Here is an 11,149-nt window from a genome sequence, read left to right as displayed (position 1 = left end):
TTAAACATTAAACAGATGCGGTATGTTTTCAAATAATTTAAGCACAAATCTTGATGAGTGAATTTGTTCCTTCTGCTGCGTCAGTGACTTCTTTTTCCCTCCTTTTTTCTCTACTGGACATTTCAATCCGCGCTATAAAATCACTCTCCAATTAGAAAGCCCTGGGATCACCAAGGAGGCAATACAATCTCAACTATTTGTCTTAGCAAACAAATACACTTTCTTTATGTCTCTCTTCCTCCTCTCTCTCCCCCTTCTTCCTAAGAGAGAGGTCCCTTTGCAATTTCAGATCATTCTCCAAATGGCTTTATTTCTCTTTCCCCTTGTTGGAAAGCCAGTTATTACTACTCGGTATTCCAGACTAGTAAGAAATTAATGACTGACGCATGGAATGGTGCCCCTCCTACAGTGAGTTTTGCCTGAGCAAGAAGTAAAGGCAAGCAAATTGCTTACATTCAATGACAAAACGCCTTGAAAAGAGACATCCGTGGCTTCCTTCTTGCCCTGAGAACACTCAGGTACTGGAGTGACGTCCCAGCGTTGGCCAGTGGTAGAGATTGCCACCAAATGCAATTAGCAGCCATCTGCACATGAACACACAGAGAAGAAGGCAGGGAGGGAGCAGGAGCTTCCCTGGGTTCACCAAGCCAGGGGCAGCATCCAGCGAGTCTTCACAAAGTCCTCAGGTGCCGTCACAGATTCGGAGGAGTCTTCCTAAAATACTGCAAGAGTCTTAAGAGGAACTGAAGATATGTCACAAGAGAGAGCCTCAAGAGCATCCTCCTTATTTCCACACTGTTCTCACACCCTTATTTCCCACTTTGCTGAGCATAATCTCATCCATAACATAATCCAAACAACGCAAGTCCCTGCTTAGAGATGTTCTAACGTTTAACACCCCGGGAGCAGTTATACAAATTGCATCCACTCTTGCTCTTTGCTGCTGGGAAGGGAACTCACCCTGCTTAGGCTGGCAGCAAACCTGGGGGCTTTTTGCTCATGGAGCCCCTCCATATGATGGAAGGATTTCCGCCATTCAGCTTTCCAGGGGTAATCCACTGAATGACTGGCTGAAAGCCATTATTCTCCTAACTGTTGCTTATTTTTAAGTAATACAGCTGCTCTGCACAATCCTAACCACCTTTTTGATTGTTCATTAGGGACCTGCAATACTCTTGGCTTATTCCAGTTAAACTTGGATTTAACTAACAGTAGTTTTGTGCCCCATCACCTCTTCATTATTAGGCTGAATTGCTTCCTAAGGACCAAATCATGCAAAGAGTCTTGCTGCTCCTGCGAGGCGCTGGGCACCCTCTTCTCATCCATTTCACTTAGGCAGCTGCTTTTCATGGAAATTGATGGCATGCTCAGGCTGGAAGAGTCCCAAGCCGACGTTTGGATTCAGCATTCGAAATCTTCATTTGCAGCAAACAATGATGCACGTGATCCTGGCTTGCTTAATGCAAGTTAATGTTGCTGCCCAGCCATCAAGGAATGAAGGCATAATAAAGGATCAATAATTGTAATGATCTAAGTAATGGTTTTGAAATATTTAACCAAAGGCAACAATTAAGGTTCTTTTAGATGTTGCAAACTTAAAGCCTACGGTCTTGAATCTCATTCAAGTGCTTACCCTTAATGAATGTACAAGTCCCTAAACAGTGCTCCCCTCCCGCTCGCGCTCCGCCACCTACAGCCTGCACAGAACCCAATACCATGAAAATCACACAAACATGCAATGAACTTTTCTCCATCCCCAGGTTTTGCCTCATCTACAAACAATGCTAACCTGAGGATAACATTAAGAATTTAACTTGAGTGATCGCAACCCGTGATGTTTTTCCCCAAGGAAATCTTGGAGAATGATGAAAATCTGTGAGAATGATAAAATGAAGGCAGCCGCCACATTCCACACCATCTCGCACTGAGGAGAAACTCCAAAGTTTAAGGCCATCTGTATTTAAATCCAGGGCCAGATAAGACATTTAAATTTTAGTAGCACTCAGTTATACACCTGACATGGAGAAATGGCTGCAATCCTTTTTATCAGGCTGGAAAATAGGCCTTAAATGACAAAATATTAGCCAGGCCATAGATCCACAAAACCTATAAGTTCTGAAGGAGCTTCATTAAATCTGTTTTTATCAGATGGGAGAGAAGGGCCTGGCATAATGTTGGATGCATTTGAGGCATTGGACTTTTAGAGAATCACTGCCGGATCCTTCATCCACCTGTCTATTTTCATATTTATTGTTTTACCAATCACTTTATCCATCCATCTGTTCATCTGTGTAAACCCATTTTTTTAAATTTTAATTTTTATTTATGGACTGACCTTAATAAACTCTCCTCAAGTACCGCGTGTTTATCACTGTCACGGGTGAAAACGTTATTAATGACAGGAGGGCCGAGCAGGGAAGACGACTGCCCTCTAAATTCCTTTTCAGCTGACTGGGCCGCAGCAACTCAGCTGGGTGGAGGTGGCTGGATCGATAAGGTCGGAGTTCAGTCACTGTTCCTATCTCCTCTATCATCCCCATCATTGCCAGCTAACGATGCCTGCAGGTGGAGCGGGGCCCCTTCCACCTTTATGTATTGCCTCGCTCCGTGGCAAGGCCTCTCTGGCCCCATAGGAAGATCTGTGGGTAGCTCTGGATATTGTTTTGAAATGTATATGAAGGAAGACACAGAATTCAATAAAAGAAAAGCCCAGTGTGTTTATAGTAAATAGCATAAGGCTGGCAGTGAGCTGCTGGCAGACCAAACCTGGCTCCCACGGGTTTCAGCCGCTACAGAGAGATTCTGAATAAACATAAATAAGGGATGCTGCAGCCGTTAAATGCTTTCCTCATAACACACAGAAATCAGAGGCGTGTTAGCTTTCAGCACACAGTCACGAGCCTTACCTAAAGTAAACTGCTGCAGCACTCAGCCAGCTGGGGCTGATCACCCGCCCCAGCATCCTCACTGCCACACAGCCACGGCTTTGAGAGCTGAACCCCTTCGGACCGGGATTCACGTGTATCTTTTTGAGGGTGCAAATGACAATTCAGTCCTGAAAAATGATATTTATCTCTGCTAATAACGCGCTTGTTTAATCGCTAACAGCAACGTGGATGATCGCTACGTCAAAAGCAAAAGGCAGGGAGCGTATCTCGAAGTAAGCTTAAAATTACACACTTGCAGATTAAGACTGTTTCAAATTTATGATACGTAATGGTCACGAGGTGGCTATAAATGCTTTACGAGTTCACTTCGTTGACATAAGGTTTAACCTTGCCCCAAAAATACATTTTTATCCTGCTGACTTAAAGCAGGTTTGACAAATAGTCTGCAGGTTCGCTCAGCCCTCACTTGTTATCCCTGGCTGTGCCAGGTGCTGCTGGTGACAGAGCTTTGTCGTTACTGACATAGCTGTGAGGATGGGGACGTCCCTCTCACGGCTTCATTCTGTCTCCAGCATCATTCGAAGCCTCGGATCCCTGCCTTGGGTTTTATTTCTACATCGGAGGCGTAAATCAAGTCATAAACATATTTAAACTAATGTTGTTGAAAATCCGTAATTCTGACAGCAAAATGAGCAACAAAAGTGCATATAATATTTTGTGACATGTAATTTTAACTTCATCCAGTCTCCTCGCTTTTGAGACATGGTTACCTGCGGGATAAGGCAATAAAATAAGGATGTACAAGAATGTGTCAAATGTAGGGCTTCCCTAAATTACGCTCTGAGGCACAGATTAATACATTTAATACATTCCAGTCATGAGTGAAGTACTTATAGCAGAACAACTGCTCCTTCACTGATATCATTCACTGGAATGAACTACAGCTAACAGTGACAAGCTGGAAAAATGCCCCCACTTTTCAAACTGTACAAATGGCATTTGGACACAGTAACTCAAAACTGGACACTTCATTTCAAGTTTAAAGCTAGTGGTCCAGTCAAAAGCTATTACTCCATCTTCTTTATTTGTAGTCCATGCTTTTGTGCTCTTTAAGAATCAAATAAATACTGGTGTAATGGTTAGCAACTGCCAGTTCAACGAAAAATACTGCTAAATTCACCAATAAGTCTTTTTTCTACACACACAAATTTATGACATAAGAACTGAACCCATTCCTGTTACACTGTCTGGATAGTTTTTTAATGCAGAGGGGAGGCTCACTTTAGTGATAAGAGTTTAAACCCGAACTCCTTTTTCCTGCTCTCCGTATCATACATCTAGATAGAGAGGAGCATGAAACAAACGAGTGGTGTGCTGAGCTGGCTGGTGCTCAGCTGCACGAGCCGTGCAGAGGTAAGGATTGAACAGCTCTGCAGTACAAACCAGTCTCTTTGTCCTCTCCATTTGCACCAAACGGAATGTGATTATCTAAGAGCAGATGCCAGGTTTGCCCCCTCCTCTACGTTAAGAACTTAACCAGGCCCACAAGACAGCACCTTGTGTCCCTCTGTCACTTCTATGTGGAAAGATCTCTCATCCCTGTCTTCTACCCAGGAGTCAGGCCGTTTGCTTTTCATTCCTCCTGGCACCACGGGCAGACTGCAGGACTTGAGTTTGCGAGTTCCTGCTTTGATCTGCTTATACAGAATAGCCCATACTGACAGATACAAGGTCTGAGCTCCTCCTCAGCAATCAACATATGCATTGTACTCCTGGAGAAATGCCTCCCATACCCCCACCCCAAGCACGAGCTATGAGGCCATCTGTGAATTAATGCTTACTCCAGACAATGTCTGTGCTAAAAAATGCATTATTTGGTGCCACATGAAACCGCCTGGAAAAAAAAAGCCTACAGCTATAGAGGTTACACCAGGAGCTGTGCTAACCTGGAACAGGCTGAGACTGACACAGGGGTGGTGTGACAAAGGGATGAATAATCACAGTGCCCAAGTGCCACCGCTCCTCTCCAGGCACACCTTTTACGGGGTGCTGTATTAATGGCTAAAGGGGGTTTACAAGCAGAAATTACTTTTGTTTCCACAGAAAGCACTTAATTCTTTCTTTTATTCACTTTCGCAGAGATATTGACACCGAGATGAACAAGGTATTTTTTATGACGTTCTAAGTAATTTCATTTGGCACATAAATTACCATCTTGATTAATTCTATCCACATAGAAAATTACAATATATATTACATATATGTACATAATATATATAATATATACATATAATATTTGTCTGCTAAGTGCTTTTTAAAGACTTCACATGAAGTACAAGTAATGCAAACTGAGAACTGTGGTAGTGGCTGTGATGGGATAAACCATAGGTGTATCAAGATTAACCAACACAGAGATCAGGGAGACAATCAGAATACAAAGACCCTGGAAGCTGCTGTAGGCTGCTAATAAATACCTAACAGCCCTCTGCCACCTTCCACCTTATACTTCTGGCACCTTCTACATCATGCCCTTTACTGTCTTTCCCTCTTAGAGAGAAGTTCTTACAAGTTGCTATGTGAGCCACAGTCCTACAACAGCAGGATGCATGTCCCAAGCGACGTAACTCACCTTTCAAATGACGGGCTCTCACTCTTGGACACTCGGAGGCTTCTAGAAGACCACTGTAATTCCCTCTCTCTTGCTGGTAGCACCGCTGTCCAATGGTTAGCTGGTATTCTAGAAGACGTTTTCTTTCTTAACCACAGATGGCTGCAAATTGCTCTCCTGAGCTCTGCCAGAGCCCCAGAGAGAAGCATGAAAAGTCGTGCAGGCTGCAGAAAGTGCCTTCTTGCACATGCAGGTTTGCTGCACTGCAGTATTGGATCTCCCAGCACAACAAAGTCCGCCCTGACTGAAGGTGGTCACAAATTTGTGCCTAGAAAGTGCCACATACTCTTTAACCTCATGTGCCTTCAATGAGAACAAAACACTGCAGGATGCCCCAGGAAGAGGAAAGGCTGTGAATACCCACACATTTGGATACTAGGAAAAACCCTCATAAATTAACATTCATTTGAAAAATAAAACTGGTTACTCTTCTCCTCCCTGCCACTGTCTTATGTGAAATAGCTTCAAGAAGAAGACCTATTATTGGACACTGCACATATCAGAAATGTTTCTCTCATACTGCGTCCCACAGTCCCACGTCACCACCTATTTTAAGCAGCTAATTACTCCAAACGTGATTTGAACTACCTAACAGTGCAGGAGTGGAGCTGACACACCTTGGCGATGCTTGAAAATGCACTGCAGATGAAGTTTCTCTATGTGAAAGAACAGGGAGTGGAGATCCTCACTCCAGCTGTAGGGCTTGGATATTTCCCAGCACTATCTTAGAAATCTCTAAATTTCAAGATCATAACCCAACCCTATACAGATATAATTCATTATATGAGTACATAGAAGCCTCAACACCTCATACCTTTGATAGGCTTATGACACAGCTTTGTCCATATCTGATCCCAGATCAGCTTGTAAATGCTTTGAAGTAGAACTTCTTTCAGCCACGTAACTGGGTTTTACATGAATCTTGTACAACGGGCAACAGCTGGAAGATCAATACAAATAAAAATGAAAAATAATGCCACGTTCTAAATTACTACGACGGATTCCTTGTATTAGTAATACGAAACGATTCAATCCATACTTGCAGGGTTTTATCAGTGGCCAATTACCAACTCAACACGTTCGCGGTGTCTGCTGGCTGTTCCTCAGAACATGCATTTGCAGTGAGGATTCTGACTTCTGAAATCATTTAGATGAGGACTCTCCTCAAGGCGCATCCATGCACGTGGAGGAAGCAGCCCTCAAACAGGCGACTCCTGGCAAACCAGCACAGCCTAAGGAGAGGCGATGCTCCTGATGCATCACCGTGCATGGAACACAGCTCTAAGTAAGAGGGCAAAATAATTGGATTAGACGCACACAATTCAGACTTTCAGTTACTGGGTGCTTTCTGGCTCCCGGTTTCCACGGTAAAGTCAGGGTTTTGTTCCTTATTCCTTAAGTCCTTGTCCTGCTTATTTCCATATGAAAAGGTAAGTTTATAAAAGAGCTTTCCTATTTTACTACATCTAATAGTTAATAATTTAAATCAGCGGCCATTATCGTCATATAGATTGACACAACCGGCATATGGATCATTCTGGGGATGAGGGTTAGTTTCTTTTAGGAGAGAATTGTTTTAGTTTTTGCAGGAAATTAATCAGGGGAATGGGCTTTGTGGAGCATGGAGCAAATCTAATCTGTTCTTTGTTCAAATTTGCCTTGCTCCAATTCCTAGCAATTGTAGACAACATGCTCTTTTGTTCAGGAGCCACTTGTTACATGCATAATTAGAGACTGCAGTAGCTGTGTTTAAAGAAAAACTGTTTTCCAATGTAATGTGTGATCTTGATAATAGTATTTTCATCAAAGGTAGCAATTACATTCATTAAGCTGGGACTGGCAAGGCAGCGAGGAAATTAAGTGGAAGGTGAATAAAAAGCTCCCTGTTTCTTTTTAAAATCTCCGTCTCTTTATAGGTTGAAATGCACCATGTTGAGCTGCAACTGGAAAATACATACTGGATATTAAAAAAGGAAAGGAAGAAAAAAAACAACTAAAGTCCTCCTTAACCTTTCTGAATAATGATCCAGAAGATATCCTAGGGACACCTACTATAGATGCACTTTTCAAATTAAAGGGCTTTATTCTACATTAATTTCTTATGCAAGTTTTAAACGAGCTCAACATATGATTCAGGTCTTTAAAGGCTCCAGGGCTCTCTAGGATTAATTCACCGTTCTTTTCACACATAAATTAATTGTTTTGTGTTCTCAAAAACGGCAAACAGCACATAAATCAACCGGTTTAGAAGAGACGTGAGGCTGGTACCTTTTGCAAATCACCCGAGTTGCCTATTTACACTTCATTACTATAATGTAAATTTTAAAGGAAAAAGCTGTAAAAGTAGGACATATGTTATTAATTCTAAGCGGATTTCTTGAATGCGTAACTCGTTTGAGCTATTTGATTCCCCGAATGACAGAAGTTGTAGAGCCATTCTTCCAGCACTCCAGTTATATTCTGTCCAGTTAATAATTCAATTAGACATCACTAATGTATGTACAAACATTCCCATGTTAGAAGTAGACAGTTCTCCCAGTACCGCTATTTTTGCCTAAAGCCCGCAGAGATTTGCAGATGGGAAAACATGGAAACCTAAGGGTGAGCCACGGAGCAGTGGGAGGGCTGTGTCCTCCCTGCCTGCAGGCTGCCCACAGGCTCTGCTGCTGATGGGAGCACACAGAAATCCCATACTGGGGTTCCAAAATGTAATACTGCTGTCTTCCAGGCACTGTACTGCAGGCTGAGAGGCAGGGGTGAGCGGGTACTGCCTCTCGTACCTTCACTCACACAACCAGGGCAGCACACTGCTGTCCTACTCACTGGGCAGAAGGCACAGCACATTAGGTCTGCAGCCAAGATACTCCCTGGCAAACAATCCTTTCACCAAGTGGGGCAAATTTAACTTACAAGCACTTACAGCAGGGCAGGAACTGAGATGCTGACCACGGCAGTGCTGTGCTCCTGCCTGAACAAGGATGTCCCAGCACGCTGTCATCTTGAGGAAAGAGAGAAAGATTAGAGCCAGAACCTGCCTGGCTGTGGCTCCCAAAATAACTGCTTCTCCCTCTGCCCTTCCCAGAAATAGAATCTGAAACCACAGCATCTCGGACAAATTGGAATTTGCATAGTTCTGCGAAACATTTCCTTCAGTTAGGAATGATTTAATTATTCTTCACTTCCTCTTCTAGAAATCATTCCTGGATAATGATGTTAGCATAGAGCAGATATGTTTCAGTCAAGAAATTGATGTAATTCAGTGCCAGAAGGCTTTTTACAGTACCAAAAGAAAAAAAAGAATTTCATACACTTCTAAATAGAAATAAGAGTATAGAAAAGGTGGGCGATTCAATTACACAACTCTGGGTCACTGCGTGTCTTAACCCAGCACCCTGAAGAACGAGGGAACAACTCACGTGAACCAGACTCCTAGATCCTAAATAGTTACTAAATCATGACTAGCTGTATTATGTCCAGAGAAGCGTTTATCTCTGCAAACTGAATCACTCAATTCAAAGTGCAGTAGAGCTAGAATACTTGTGATACGGAATGTAAGACCTATCACTGCACCTTGCTTTGGACCTTAGAAACTGTGTCTCCTGTGTGATAGTTAAATATGTTTTACAAATAGCTCGATTGAATCCAGCTTTTAGTATTCAAGCAATAAGTAGAATAACCTGCCCCAGCAATCGCTTGGAGGCCTTACCTCAACTAAACTGAGAACATGATTTTCTTTCTCATCTTGGACTGGACAGATGCTGAAAAGACAAAAGTAATTTGGTACTTCAGGAGGGAGCTCAACAGTTTGTGCCTGATAAAAAGCACGGAATGGAACATAAGGAGTTTTTCACTGAACAAGGGGAAAACAAGACTATGAACGTAAGCACAGCCTTCACATCATATACCAATCTTCAAGTACATCACAGGGAGCTGTAAAACATTTTCCAAGTTCAAAAAGTACCTCAGCTGAAAAAGTGCTTTGCCTCAACTCTTATGGGAACAATGGGAGCGAATGCTGCATTTGGTGCACAAACATCTTCCACCTCAGGAACACAATGCCTGACATTTTCCTTCCTAAAACAAACAGCATTGGCTTTGACAGTAAAAAAAACTATTTGCTGTGTACCAACACACCGTCGGCTCAACTAACAAGACAAATTACACGGAGCTTTTCAGCATTCAAGAACACTTCCAGAATCTTAACTCGAACTTCTGAATATGATACAAAATGCAAAAAGCTGGAGAACTTTGTGCCTACACCTTTTGTGTCATTCCAAAGGTGACTTTATTCTCCTTTAGGAAACTGAATGGAAAGGATGATCTGAAAGCCGTCCTGTTCATCTGATGGGTCGATCAGCATTCAAAAGCCTCGGCTGAAATAATTCAAGAGAAGGGAGGAAACACCCCCTCAACCAGGAAAACAAGAGGTTTATTTTCCTGTATGTTCAGAACTCCTGATTGCATACATTACACTGAGTTCCAAAAGCACTGGTTACTTGGCTATCAAGACTCACTCTTCCATCAGGTGGGGATTGCTTTTTCTTAAGGTCATGTAGTGAGGTTGCCTTGTGGTTTTTTTTTCTCCATACATACAGTCCTCCAGCATTAGTCACAGTACACTAATGAGACATGCAGGGGAAGAACAGCTCCAAAAGGATAGAAATCCACATGATTTCAAACGACAGAAGAATATACAAAATGCTATTACTGCCTGCTGAAATTGTCTATCTTTCTGACTTATATTTAAATACATTTAGTCAGAAAAATGTTATGTTGTACTTACTTTTGAACACTAACATACCAGTATGAATCAACATGCGAACACTGATCTATGAAGCAAGCCATTAGGAAACAGTGGTTAGTTTTAGTAACCTAATATGTTACCGTACACAAACAGAATGCTTTCAGGGGAAAATAAACACCACGATTTCAAAGCTTAATCATATCTCTCATATCAACCAATGAGAAATTCCCTCCGGTGAGCTAAGTTGGACTTTGTTCATTGCAGTGACTCATCTTACAACAGCCACGTTTAACCAAAATAATTGTTGTCGCTCCTGTTTGTTAGCCTACAACTCAACATTAGCCACACACCGATGTCTGACCTTGGCACAGACTGGGGAAGAGTGCTCAGAGGGGAGCCAAGCAGGCACTCACTCCCTCTCACCCTTTGCATACAGCTGACCATGCCTTGTAGCTCTGGACAACCAAGTCCAAATGAGAAAGACTTCCAACCATTCCCTTGCACTTAGACTATGGAGATGCATTTCAGAGCAATGCCTTGTAAAATGCTCTGCAACATTTCAGTATAACAAACTACCAACTGTGAAAATTCTTTTGGAACCGTGCAACACACCTTCACCTATCTCATCAGCTCGCACTTGATTTGTGCCTCCTCCAACGGTTTGCACAGTGATAACATAACAGGTAAATATTCATGAAGTATTTTCTGGCAGCTGTTAGCCACTTTTACATCATTCTCTTTGGAGAATGTTTACCACATTGGTACAGAGAAAACATTCTGGGGAGAAATGCCTTCCTAGTTTTCACGTATTCAATAAGTGAGCCCAAGGAAGTCAGACAGCTGCTTTTG

Source organism: Excalfactoria chinensis, chromosome 6 (assembly GCF_039878825.1).
Source record: "Excalfactoria chinensis isolate bCotChi1 chromosome 6, bCotChi1.hap2, whole genome shotgun sequence".
Classification (NCBI taxonomy): Eukaryota; Metazoa; Chordata; class Aves; order Galliformes; family Phasianidae; genus Excalfactoria; species Excalfactoria chinensis.
Note: the sequence above shows the minus strand (reverse complement) of the source record.